This window comes from Clinocottus analis, unplaced genomic scaffold (assembly GCF_023055335.1).
Source record: "Clinocottus analis isolate CAN_PGR_092001 unplaced genomic scaffold, fCliAna1.0.p SCAF_18, whole genome shotgun sequence".
In the NCBI taxonomy this organism is placed as follows: domain Eukaryota; kingdom Metazoa; phylum Chordata; class Actinopteri; order Perciformes; family Cottidae; genus Clinocottus; species Clinocottus analis.
In genome coordinates, this window is record NW_027175909.1 from 34,221 (window position 1) to 48,967 (window position 14,747).

The window sequence follows — 14,747 nt, forward strand, 5'->3', positions numbered from 1 at the left end:
AACGCTTGTAACACAGTGAATGAAAGCTGTCTGGTGAGGTTAATACAGACTGCTCCCTCCTCGTTTTTCTTTGTTTGCAATAAAATACTGTATGATAGTTGAAAAGGTCTGTTAATGACAAACAAATATTTATTTAGCGGTTATTTCACAAAATGAATTCTATGTCATTCAAAACAATGCAGTGACCGCTGAGGAGCGTTTGATCAGCTGGGCGTTATGGAGCCTTCACACCTGTACGTGTCTTCGTTGGACTGAGAGTGTTCATCCTGCTCATACATGAGACGGCATCTCCATGACGCCACCTGGATTATAAAATGGCCGACGCTGCCGTCAAGCCGTGGCAATTTTGAAGTGCCCTCCAGCCGCGTGCCAGACGACCTCGTTCAGGTGCTGGCAGTTGCACGGCTTGTTACTGACAGTCGTTTTGATTGATTATGTTTCCCAACAAAGACCCGCCCACCTCTGTCTCTTCACTGTCTCGTACGCTTTGCTTTTCTCCCAAAATGTTTATTACCTTCGACCATCGTTGGTGGAAGGTTGGTCAGGTGATCTGAACTGAAAGGTGGATGTGTTCATGCAGCGTTCTCGTATCGTGCTCTCATACGTCATTAAAATGTCCTGATTATGAGATGACATGCATATAGGATGGAATAAAACTGCAGATACTTGGGAGATGTCATTTAATTTTGATGTGTTTTCAATATTAAACTTTATATTGTCACTGTGCTAAAATAATGGCCCAAGTCAAGTTTTTCAGAAAACACAAAAGACAAAGTCAGAGCGCTGCACGAGCTGCCTCCAGACGCACCACGCAGACTGTGATGCCACTCTACATGTTAGTATTAATATTATGGTCCAGTGAGATTTTCATTGACAAAAATGCTAGCTTAAATGCTAGCTTCAATGCTAGCTTCAAAGGGCCATCTTGAAAAGCTTGTAAGTTGTCACATTGTCTTCTGACTTATAAAATGTCCAAAGTCACTCTGGTACTTCTGTTGGTCCTTCAGGGAAGAATCACATGATCACCTGAGGATGGAGGAGGCCGGTGGAGGAGGAGAGGACATAGGGAAGAATCCTTCTTGTCAAATTCAATGACTTGGCCATATTCAACATATTGCTTATTGGCACTGGTCATAACGGTCGTGATGTCGGTCAGGGCCTGAAGACGACATCCATCCCTCAAGACGCATGAACGAGTCTCATGAAACGTAACAATATCGAGGCTGTAATACTGTATTGTGTATTATAATAATCATGCAGACCTTGGAACAGGTCTCTCTAAAAGACTTCTGAGGTCAGTTACTAAAGGTGATGCAGTGTGATCAGTTATTTATATTTCAGTAATGAACTGAATGGTTTTGTGTAATAAATTGCACTTGTGTTGCAGAAAATAAAAACAATTATTTTATGATTACAACTATTATTTTGTCAATAATACATCATGGCGTCGGCATGCTTCAACATGAAGAGCTGTCTCTGAATACATCAAAGAACGCGTACTTCATAGTTACAATATGTTATGAACAATTGATTCACTGCATGTAAATGTGTAAAATAATAAAGTAAAGGGTTACTGGATTGTTAAGTATTGACAGTTTCATTGTGCCGGTTCCTCTCGCTGTGGAGCAGCTGACGTCCACGTGCTCATGAACGCTTATGGATATGTTTATGAAACTCCTTCACTTCACTCTGCATTTCCTCATGATTTATTGTTATCAAGGACTTCATATAGAGCTTCAGTAGCGCTTTATACGACAAGCCTTGTGATACAAGCACACACATACACACACACAGCATAAAAGCAGCACAACAACAATAAAATATGCACAACAATAAAATATGCACATCACCAAACACGTCATTACCATGAAAAATCCACATCCCATATGCACAATGTATACAGCCCAGACACACACACACACACACACACACAAATAGATACATCCAGGAGCTGCTTCTCACACACACACACACACACACACACAAATACAAATGCACCTGATTTCCATGACAATTAAAGCTGTGTAGCTGGATGCAGGCGCGCGTTAGCGCAGCAGGAGGCTAATGCGCATCCTGCATGCTCGGCCAGGTGGCCGCCTCCTCCTCGGCCACCCACGCTCTGGAGGAGGAGGAGGGGGAGAGAAGGGAGGGGGAGAGAAGGGAGGGGGAGAGAAGACACTTCTTCTTCTTGTCTTAAAGTTCATGATGTGTTTCACAGTCAGATGGAACGGTCAGGGTGGAATTATGAGATGCTTTTGATATGAATAAGCATAACAGTTGTGCATTTTGTGATAAAATACACAGCACGTAGGTTAATATGTTGTGAAGATGTGGAGATAACGAGGCGCTGCAACCCCCGAGGGCCATGGCAGCCATGTTTCAAAATGGCCACCAAATAGCATCAGAATATTCCTGAATAATGCAGAAAACACATTTTTTGACTCTTGATGATTGGGCCCCAGTGCACCATAGCTGCTTGTGAAGCACACACACACACACACACACACACTAATAATAATAACAATAATAATAATAATAATTAGCGATGAATTTCAAATCAAATTATGGGACCAATGTTGCCAGACATCAGTGTTGCGTCCGTTTCGTTCCATCATGGCTTCTGATTGAAGCCCCGTCTTCACTGGGATCCTTCATTCCATGACTCCAACTCAAGCTATTAGGCCTGACTATTGTTATTAGAACAATTTATCTGCCTATGGCTGAGCTCTGGAAGCGATGCCATGGGGCATGTGCTGAGGCGTTTCACTGTCTGTGGATCATTCAGTCTTTCTGAATGCACCATTGCCCACTGAGCTCATAGAGGACAGTGAAGTGGAACCCAGATTCCTTCATAGCTGACTGATAAACCTCCCTCCATCTCATCCTGCCACACTTTAGCATTCCAGCGGAGTCCCAGACCCCGTTATCGTCTGTGTGCTGAGCCAGCCCCGGCCCCATCAGGAAGAGGGCCAAATGCACTTTTTGCATCCCGTATAAAATATAATATAGACCACACATTCTAGTACCATCATTTCAAAAAGCTTGGCAGCGACCTGACACAGATATCGCCACGCGCTGGGTTCATTTGAATCTGCTCGTGTTCTCATAATGCAAAAGGTCATTTTGTATTGTTAATTCATAAAGATGTTTGCTCCTATCACATTCCTTTGCCCAGTCCCCTGCTGTGCCACTTGAGGTTTCATCTTGTGTATGGTGCTATTGGCAGGGTTCAGAGTATTGGAATACATGAAATATTGATGTTATTGGAACATAAAAACAATGCTTTCCTGTAACAGTTACAGAAAAAAAGCATTTTGGTGAAAAGTGGCGATTGTGAGAAGGATTTTAAAACATTATATAATCAGTGGCGGGCCTTCTCTGCTGGTAAACACACTCACAAAGTTATAGCTATTTTATTGTTTGTGTGGACGTGTGATTGGTCAGTGGCCCAGCGTGACCATTAACGTGCGCTGTGATTGGTCAGCGGGGCACAAAGAGCTTCCAGCTTCAACCTACAACCAGGAAGCTGCCTGCTGGTGGGTCATGACTGTACTGGTGACGCCTTTCACACAGAGGATGACGGAAATGTGGGGAGTGAAACGCTGACTCAGTAACTTATTGTGCGACCAGCATAACTGTGCGCCGCTCGGCGGGGGAGTGCACGCTGGCGGACGACGTGGCTGCGTGCGTCGGTACACGCGCCACGCGCATTGCTCAACGGCAGAGTCTCCTCTTTTTTTTGCGTCATACTGGTGCAGCGGCTCCGGGGGTCGTGTTCACACACACACACACACACACACACACACACACACACACACACACACACACACACACAGTATGAACGCGCCGTGAATTGAGTGTGTTGGTCTGTGACAGTACCTCCAGGGACACTTGTCCTCCAGTCCTGTGATGTGGACTATACGACACTCACTGAAGGCCGAGGTCTGAAACCACGGCCCGCCTCTGTATAGTAGAGCCAGATATAAAGTTCTACCATGCAATAGTGCACACACTACACACAGAGCAATACACACATGCTTTCACTGGGTAGAAATTTAAATAATCTTTACAAATGTAACTCATCTTGTTGGGGTGCCAGACATGTTGTATATCTTTTTACTCCAGCCAACAGATCCTGATCTGGCTTCACTGCCCTTCGGCTGCAGTCAGACCTCTGACTGCTCCGCCAACACCAACACCTCGCTGCTGGAGGCCAAGGTAGAACCGGAAGAACCACAACCATGGGACAGACTGTCAGACGCTGCTGCCATGAAATGAGCAACGTTACTGCTTTTTTCCTCAAAGACGGCCAAATTCAACAGAAAATGAAGGTTTCTTTGACTGTAGAGATTGTCAGGAGTCCATGAAGATTGTGGCACTATTGTAATGAAACTTGCACAGTAGTGGTACCTTTGAACAGATGTAGATTATCTCAGTATACAGTGACAGGAAAGGGGAGAGTTGACCAACGTGGAGCAGTACTTACACACAATATGACCACATTACCAGTTCTCACTTATGGAATTAGTCCAATGCAATTAGTCAAATAACGAACACAAGGCTATTCTCAAAGCTTATCACAGTGTAGACCAGACCGGCATCGCATCATCAACTGTCCCCTTGACCGACCCACTGCAGCGACGTCAGCCGGGCGCTGTCCTTCATGTCTGGATCAGCCCTTGAGTCCCAGAACCTCTACGGATGGCAGAGCAGCAGTCAGGACATCTCCTCGTCTCTCAATGCGCTGAAGAGTGCTTCTGTGTCGGGATCTTGTAGGATTTATCGTTTACTTTCATACACATAATGTCTCCCAGAGAGCGCTCCCTGTAGAGGCTGACAGAGCCGATGTCAATAGGCAGCCTAGAGAGCAAGAACCTCGTTCTTTGCATGTTGCTTCTCGTCAGTGCGGTTAAGACTATCTGCATCATTTGGCTCCGTGCCGCTCTGGTGCTCAACTTGGCCTCGTGCCTTTCCTGTAACATCTGCCTCGGCAGTGCAAGGTTGCCTTTGTTCATTCGACGCACACTTCTTCTCCCCTCGGTGTACGGCCAGGCCTCTGAGAGTCGTTACCAACCACAAGTGCAAGACCCAAGAATCTCCTGATTGGCCATTGCAAATCAAATGAATAGAAGGCATCAGATGTCTGGCTCCAGCAGCCTGAGATTTGAGGCATGTCAGATGACATGGCCATCTCCAGGAGCTTCTGTATTTCTATGTGTGTGTTGGTCTGGCCTATAAGTCCAAAGGGTCAAGAATACATACTCGAGTTTCATATGGAAATGAAAACAAATTAATCCACGTCAAAAGTTCTTAAGTAAATTCACATAAATTCTTGGTCAATTTGTCTTTAGCTCCACCCTCTGGAGTCACCTCAGGTTGCAAAGACTAGATACAGATTGGCTAAATGCTGAACTACGAGCGAGTGAAAAAAGAGACGAGCGACGAGCAACAACATGTCATCGTTTAAAATGTAGATGTTTGACCCATCTACTACAGAATGCTGAAGAGGAAGAGGAAGTTACATTCAACCTCAAAGTATTGTGATGACCCAGTTACACACACACACACACACACACACACACACACACACACACACACACACACACACACACACACACACACACACCACCTCCACCTGCAGGGCTTTGCCTCAGCCAATCACACGCATGCAAGCTCACATGTCCGGTGAATTATTAGCCTTTATTAGCATAATAGCATCACCGCAAGTTTGTTTTCTCACGTAACCGCGTCCATGCTAACCATGCTAACCATGCTGCTATGCTGCTATCGGCTGTAGCGCCATTAAAACTACGAGATGCACTTATCAAACAAGTAAATACAACAGTAGCAGCGTCTCTTCCTTTACCTCGGTTGCACCGGTGGCTCAGAACAAATGACGTACTGTCTGTTTCTGAGGGAAGAACAGATCACAGCAGTGTGAGGACATCGCTGGTTCTCTCAGTGAAGGTTGGGAAGAGATGGAGAAGGTGGGGTGAAAAGAGGAAAGAGAGGTCCGAGCAGGAGATGCAATGAAAGAGAAGGAAACCAGGAGACAAGATGGGCGCTCTAACCCCCCCCCCCCTCTCCCTCCACACGGTATAAATAATGCAGAGCGCGGCGCCCCCCGGTGTTGTGAAGTGTTTGTTAATGGCCACGCTAATTGCAATAAACAGGAGTGGTGTTTGAGCCCTCTAACAGGCACAACACTCCTAATTAGGTAGGCTCGGCCTGATGGGACACTGGAAGGAGAGGGGGAGAAGGAGGGAGACAAAGAGAGGGAACGAAAGAGAGGACACAATGAGCAAGACAGGGAGGTCGGACTGAAGGAGGGGAAGTGCGAGGATGGAGAGAGGTGATTTTCAGAGAAAGACACTTGTAGACAAAAGCCAGTGTAGGAGGAGGAGAGAGTAGCAACAAGAGGAGAGGGAGAGGGAGCAGGGGAGGGGGAAGAGAATGGCAATTAGGATTCAGAGAAAGAGAATGGGAGGGAGAGGAGGAGCCAAGGAAAGGTCATATCATATCTGATCAGAGGTCTGATCATGTAGGGCAAGAGGAGGACAACAAGACAAGGAGGTCTTCATCCCTCCATCACTGATGACGAGCTCTGTAACGGACTGAAACTGCTCATGAGCAACTCATGCAGCTGTGATGCTCACGTCTGTATGCAAATGCACTGAAACTGTATTCACAAATGAAAACACATTAAAGACAAGCTTTTGATTGATGTTGCTTCAGAACCATTGTTCAAACCATTAATGGTTGGCTTTTATTTCAGCATTCATTCATAGCAAATTGATCGATTGATATTGTGGAATTATTTTCATGGGAGACCCACAGGATGGTGTCTGAGTGAACAATTCATCACTTCAAGGGTCAAGGATCATTTCTTAACATTGTGCATCACTGGGACGCTCAGAGGACTCCAGTCGTAGCCATTTGAAACACAACGACACAAAAGAAAAACAGCAGTAAACTCCTATCAAGCTTTTGTTTGTATTTGCTTCATAAGGAGCAACTACACAACTCTCTGTGCAGAAAACATGGCCGACATCTTCAACACGAGGAGCAACTTGTCCACCAGCGCTGGTTGAGCATCGTGATGTCGATGTGCTGCTCCCCGTCCATCAGGTGCAGCTGGATCAGGATGAACCGTGGATCCGAGTGTCTGACCAGACAGCAGACAGAGAGCATGCTGGGTAGTGGAGGAGCCTCAGGTCCCAGCTGGTTAGCTTAGCTTCCACTTCTCCTCTCTGGCGGGGAGGTGGCGTTCGGTCCAGCAGGTCTGGCTGGTCGGTGAGTTCTGATCACATAAAAGTTGTCTGCACTTGATCCACGCTGCGACCCGTTTGATGAACGCGTTCTGTCGTGAGCCATTAGCGATGAAAACACGGAAAAAACAAATAAAGACAAAACCTTGTGAGCGTCATGGGAGTTACTTTAGTGCCACCGTACATGACTGCAACATGTTTGTCTCATACGCACACACAAGAACAGACCAACACTCCACGTGTGTTCAGCTCACCACACTAATGATGTCTGAAGGCTCCTCCCGCCTCCAGACGAGCGCTGCGCTCGGCTGCCGGCGTCCTGCTGCATTGGGTCCGGGCCGCTCGCGTCGCGGGGCTTCTTCTTGATGTCTGGAAAGCAATGAGGCCTCCAAACTAAAGGCCATAACGTGAGCAGATGAAAAGCTGCAGGGTCCAATTATGATTCCTTCATGTCGGATTGGATTTACCATAAACACAAGGAGAAAAAACTAATGTGTGTTGTGTGGAGTTAGAACATGGAGGGAACGGTGCAACACGGAGACTTGAACCAGACAAGTTTGTTAAACATTGTTTTTCAAAATTCCATCTTTTGAATTAAACCCAAACCAGAAGGAGCGCTCAGTAGAGGGCCTCTGCTATATTGTGTTGAGTACAGCACACAGTTGGCTAACCTCCCGTCTAGACACCAGAACCCATCAGGCGTCATAAATAACAATTCATTCAAACTCAAAACAAGAGGCGATGTCGGCAGTCAGCTCAGAGTCACTGCATAAACCTTTTCATACAATCTTGCCAAAAATGCAACTCTTGGAGCCGTGTGCCCGCTGACCACAATCCATTCAAACCGCACAGTAAACGGTGACCACGTCATGTAACACACAACGCACAATCAAAACTAAATGAAGCTCACGAGGCGTCTCCCAGTGAGCAGCGGCTGGGTTGCAGCGAGGTGCTACAGGTAGCTCCGTTACCTGTTAGCCAAACACAATGCTAACTGTGGCTGCAGCGTGCCGGCTGGGCGTCGGCGATGCACTCAGCTGAGTTGTGTCTTGCGGCTCCTACCGGCCGGCCCGGTTGACTGTGAGAGTGAGGCGTCAGCGGGCAGCCGATGAGTCTCACCTGCTAACAAAAGAGTTGTTGAGAAAGTGTGAGTCCTTGAGCACGCAGCCATGACTGATTATACTGCAGTCCGCATGAGAGATTACCTGTGGACAGACACACAGGTGCACACCAACAAACCCACACACACAACTAATCCTAGCAGAGATAATAATGGCTTCAGATCAATAAAAGTGTGGCTATTGCAGATGGAAGAAGTGTCAACACGTGTATCGTCAGCAGCAGGTTACAACCATCTGATACTTTAATTTAGACATCCTGCAAAGTGTTTCCAAACCCCAGACGCTACGTCTTCATGGCCATGCGATGTGTGTCCACACGCTGACCTCTGAGGGGCGGACGCCACTCCATCAGGCAGTTTGAGCTGGAGCCCCGGAGCCGCTCGCACATGTGGATGTAAGCTGCTCTCGTAGCTGTGTCTGCAGTGTGTGTGTCTGCAGTGTGTGTGTCTGCAGTGTGTGTGTCTGCGGTGTGTGTGTCTGCGGTGTGTGTGTCTGCAGTGTGTGTCTGCGGTGTGTGTGTCTGCGGTGTGTGTCTGCGGTGTGTGTGTCTGCGGTGTGTGTCTGCGGTGTGTGTGTCTGCAGTGTGTGTCTGCGGTGTGTGTGTCTGCGGTGTGTGTGTCTGCAGTGTGTGTGTCTGCAGTGTGTGTCTGCAGTGTGTGTCTGCGGTGTGTGTCTGCAGTGTGTGTCTGCGGTGTGTGTCTGCAGTGTGTGTCTGCGGTGTGTGTCTGCAGTGTGTGTCTGCAGTGTGTGTCTGCGGTGTGTGTGTCTGCAGTGTGTGTCTGCAGTGTGTGTGTCTGCGGTGTGTGTGTCTGCGGTGTGTGTGTCTGCGGTGTGTGTGTCTGCAGTGTGTGTGTCTGCGGTGTGTGTGTCTGCAGTGTGTGTGTCTGCGGTGTGTGTGTCTGCGGTGTGTGTGTCTGCGGTGTGTGTGTCTGCGGTGTGTGTCTGCGGTGTGTGTGTCTGCGGTGTGTGTGTCTGCAGTGTGAGTGTCTGCGGTGTGTGTCTGCGGTGTGTGTCTGCAGTGTGTGTGTCTGCAGTGTGTGTCTGCGGTGTGTGTGTCTGCAGTGTGTGTCTGCAGTGTGTGTGTCTGCGGTGTGTGTGTCTGCGGTGTGTGTGTCTGCGGTGTGTGTGTCTGCGGTGTGTGTGTCTGCGGTGTGTGTGTCTGCAGTGTGTGTGTCTGCGGTGTGTGTGTCTGCGGTGTGTGTGTCTGCAGTGTGTGTGCCTGCGGTGTGTGTGCCTGCGGTGTGTGTGTCTGCGGTGTGTGTCTGCGGTGTGTGTGTCTGCGGTGTGTGTGCCTGCGGTGTGTGTCTGCAGTGTGTGCCTGCGGTGTGTGTCTGCAGTGTGTGTCTGCGGTGTGTGTGTCTGCAGTGTGTGTGTCTGCGGTGTGTGTCTGCGGTGTGTGTCTGCGGTGTGTGTGTCTGCGGTGTGTGTCTGCGGTGTGTGTGTCTGCGGTGTGTGTGTCTGCGGTGTGTGTCTGCGGTGTGTGTCTGCGGTGTGTGTCTGCGGTGTGTGTCTGCGGTGTGTGTGTCTGCAGTGTGTGTCTGCAGTGTGTGTGTCTGCGGTGTGTGTCTGCGGTGTGTGTCTGCGGTGTGTGTCTGCGGTGTGTGTGTCTGCAGTGTGTGTGTCTGCGGTGTGTGTCTGCGGTGTGTGTGTCTGCAGTGTGTGTGTCTGCGGTGTGTGTCTGCAGTGTGTGTCTGCGGTGTGTGTCTGCGGTGTGTGTCTGCGGTGTGTGTGTCTGCAGTGTGTGTCTGCGGTGTGTGTCTGCGGTGTGTGCCTGCGGTGTGTGTCTGCGGTGTGTGTGTCTGCAGTGTGTGTCTGCGGTGTGTGTCTGCGGTGTGTGTGTCTGCGGTGTGTGTCTGCAGTGTGTGTCTGCGGTGTGTGTCTGCGGTGTGTGTCTGCGGTGTGTGTCTGCTGTGTGTGTCTGCGGTGTGTGTGTCTGCGGTGTGTGTCTGCAGTGTGTGTCTGCGGTGTGTGTCTGCGGTGTGTGTCTGCGGTGTGTGTCTGCTGCATGAATGTTAGCTCATCCCGGCGGTCAGAGCGAGACTCGTTGGTTTGTGGACGGCTGTTTCAAACCCTCCAGTTCGGCATTTTGGTGTTTGCATCTTTGTTTCTTTGCAGCCAGAGAACGATGTATCTGCAGCAGTACTCTACGCAGATAGATCAGGTTTATGTGTGTCCCTTTGTGTTTTTATCCTGTGAAACATAATGGAGATTAAACATGGCTGGATAACCCCGAGATGGGACTGCAGTACTTTGTTTTCCTGAATAATTAACCAGTCGCCCTTAAACACAAGTACTGTGTGTGTGTGTGTGTGTGTGTGTGTGTGTGTGTGTGTGTGTGTGTGTGTGTGTGTGTGTGACAACAGAGTCTGCCATAATGAGTCCTTCTGGAGGAGGAGGAGACACTGGAGGAAGAGCCGATGAACAGAACAGGACGGAAAGACTGAAAACAGAAAGGCAAACACAAGGGATGAATTAGATGATCGAAGGAGGTAAGGACGTGACAGGAAGGATGGAGGAGAGGTAAGGAAGGAAGGAGGAGACTGGAAGGGGATAAAGGAGACTAAGAGAGGGTGGAGGCTGATGCAGAAGTGAGAGGAGCGTGGATGGAAAGAGAAGGCATGGAAGAAATGGATTAAGAGAAGACAATTAAAGGAGGAAGAGCAACAGCAGTTTCCTTACGCTTGAGGAAGGAGGAAGATGAGGAAGGAGGAAGGAGGAAGGAGGAGGGTTCTCTCTGCAGCCCTGACTTCTAATCTAAATGTTGTGAGGGCTAATGAAACCAACACAGAGGTCTCTGCTCCACAGACTACACCCAAATGCACCACGCAGACAGTCATGGAGGTCCAAGTTCATGTCGGCTGCAAAGAGGCAGCAGCGCCGCTCAGCTGGATGCTGCTGGAAACACTGCAGGCTGAAGGATGGAAAACAGTTTGTATGATACTACATTGTTCTCAAAACCAGCCGTGTTACATAATTACCTTTTCAACATAAACTTCTGTCTCAACAACTCGTGAGGCAACAACACGACCCGGTTAGCTTCAGGGAAAAGATCGAGAAACAGAGTTATTTTAGGAAATTAAGGAAAACCTGTTTGGGTTTGGATAACTGCGGAGTGTTAAAACATGACCGGTCCCTCACGGGAACAAACAGGTTGTTACTCTCACCGCCCGCCTGGGCGTCTACAATCCATCTACCTCATCATTCACCATGACGTGGAAGGTTTTGGAAAAGAAATGCTTGATGAGAGCAGCCGGATAAAAGAAGTAGTGAGGAAGAAAGAAGAACACGGGAAAGAAAGAGACAAATGAACAGAAAAGAAGAAAGAAAGGATGGAGGGTGGAAAGAGGTGAGTTATAGAACCAGGTGTAGAGGATAAAACAAGACAATATATGACGTAAGCAACAGAAACAGGGAGCTATCAGAGAGTAGGAACATAGAGAAGAAGAAACGGATGAGGAGAAAGGGATGGAGAAGAAAGAGAGGAGACGACGGAGGAGAAACTGACATGTTATGTTCACTCGGCCTTGTTTTTTGAGATATCTTTATTACATTCACTCATGAAATTCACTTGAACTCGTCATCTTTTTTAATGCCCTCCGTTGGTTTGGCAGAAGGAAAATGGATTCTCTGTCTGGGTGCGCCACGCCGTGCCGAGTCTCATCAGCCGCCGCGCGATGCGTTCATGCAGAACGCTGTTATTAGGATCTGTGATGCGGAGGTGACGCTGAGCTGTGGGGAAGAATCACTCTCACTGTTGTTAATTATTTCCAGAGGGGATACCGAACAAGCGGCCTGCAGGTTAGGTACAAACACATCAACAAGCTGACCTGCCGACCCGACGAAGGGACTTGCTCCACTTCACATGCTTCTCACTGCCGTGTGAGTCAAGGAGACGGACGCTGAGGAAACGCTCCAAACAGCTTCCTCCATTATCTCCACCTCAAAGAGCTCCCCCGCTACACAAGTTATACATAGTCAGTCATCCACAGGATGAATACATATCCATATCCAGAGCAGGAGAGGAGTGCGGCACCGGTCCGCCCAGAGAGGTGACGTGTGACCGTATGAAGGGAAACCTACAAAGACAACCTTGTCTTGTTTATTTATTATTCTTCTGCGCAGAAGGACCAAACTCAACAGTTCATAATGAAGCGAGTGCCTCCTGCCAGGGTTTCTTACGGCGACAGAGCGTCAATGCATTTATGATATGATTAGATATGTCTTGCAAGAGGGGCTCCACTCATTAAAGCTCATGGGACTTCACAAATTGAAGGCACAGACGGCAAAAAGTGCGGACTTGGTAATAAAACATGTTTCAATAAGTGTGGTATTCAGATCCTTTTCTCCCCCCCGCCCTGTTCTCCTGTGCCCCCCCCCCCCCCCCCCCCCAGAATAAAACCCTGAGAAGAATAAAAAAGATTCATGCTAAAAGTATAAAGATAGACGGTCAAGATGATGGGAAGGATTCAAGCTAACTGCTTTAACCTGAGTCTACAAAGAGAAATGTGGAAGAATTAAATGATGAGGTCATTTGAAATGTAATGGAAATGAATTAAACAATCACTGCTGATGGAGCAGTAAACAGATTTAAGCTGAAGAGAAAAGAGAGAGAGACAGATGGAGAAAGCGATGGGCAGAGAAAGAGGATCAGTAAAGGAGTGGGATGGTCTCGTGGTGGAGTCCTGCTGCACACAGGTAGCAGGTGGACAAGTGGATTGGCCTGCGATGCTTTCAAGCCCAAAGCTAATGGAGGATGGGGTGGAGAGCCTCATTAGGGAGACAGCACTGGGAACGCTGCGGATCCCTCTGCTGTTCTGCTGCTTTAGTCATTATTCCTCTTGTGGTTGCTGATGCTCTCCTGTGTGCTGCACGACTGAAACTTTGATTGTGGTGGAAATGAAAAAGCGCTTCATCATCTGGAGCTGCACAGTCCCTGTGGCTGAGGCTTACTGCCGGACGTCAAATGGCTTAAAGACTAATTATTGTGAATGTGGACTGACCAGCCAGTGACCACGTCAAACATAACAACGCAGCAAGCGTGTGTGTGCGTGTGTGTGTGTGTGTCTTACTGGCTAGCTAACAATGCCTATGCAGCAGTTTTTGTTGATAACGGCGTCGCAGACACACATTTTTGTGGAAACAGAACTTCCCATTCTGAATAAGATCATTCATATCCACATTGTCACACCTGACTCTGTAGAAAACATACCAGAGAGAGAGAGCGAGAGGGCGAGAGGGCGAGAGAGCGAGAGGGCGAGAGGGCGAGAGGGCAAGAGAGCCCACGCTAAAGGGTCCCAATGACAGTCGTACCCGATCCCAAAAGCCGCGAGGATAATTAGACATGCGGCGCTCACACACACGCACACACACACACACACACGCACACACACACACACACACACACACACACACACACACACAGCCTAATGGAGATGTAACACCACCACTGGGAGCACCATACTGATCAAAAAGACCATTCAGATTAATTTCCTCCAAAAAAAAGATTCTCCTGTGATGATGATGAGCGATCAGAGCAGACACACTGTGTTGGATCTGGATCAATAGACAGGACTCGACCCGAGATGCTGACACTGACTGTGTTACATGCATTCAAATTACTGGCTTAGTCAGACTGAAATAGAATTATCCCGTTCATGTAAACACTTTTGTTTGAATGATTGCGGTCCGACTACGATCTGATTAACACCTCTGGATACCTCGATCCGACTCGGTGGATAATTCAAACATCGTAGCATGTAAACGGTGAATCGGATTAGGAACTGGACTATGCGTCTTTGTGCATGCTCGAGATCCCTCCGCCCTCCTCCCTCCCTCTCTCCTCCCTTCTCCCTCCCTCTTCCCTCTTCCATCCCTCCTCCCTCCCTCTCTCCTTTCTCCCTCCCTACCTCCTCCCTCCCTCTCTCTTCCCTCCCTCCCTCCTCCCTTCCTCCTTCCTTTCTCCCTCCTTCCCTCCTCCCTCCCTCCTTCTCTCCTCCCTCCTTCCCTCCTCCCTCCCTCCCAGGTCGTGACCCGGAGGTCGAGTTGTCACTGCCGGGAGCCGTCATATACTCTGAATTCAACAAATATAGCGAGGGATGTGGGTCCGAGCCGACCCGAGAGCTCTGGGACAGGGGGCAGTCTAATCTGGAGCTGGAGGGTGTCATCGAGCTCTCAAGTGCAATGTGCTTTGGCCGTAATCTACGCAACTCTCCGAAGAAACTGCTAAAATCTGCTTTAAATGACCAAAAAGCTTCTGAAGAAGGCCACGAGGAAATGGGCCATCACGAGCCTCCGTGATGCAGGAGACGGTGACTGCAGAGACCAGCTGGACGTGGACCAGCTGGACGTGGACCAGCTG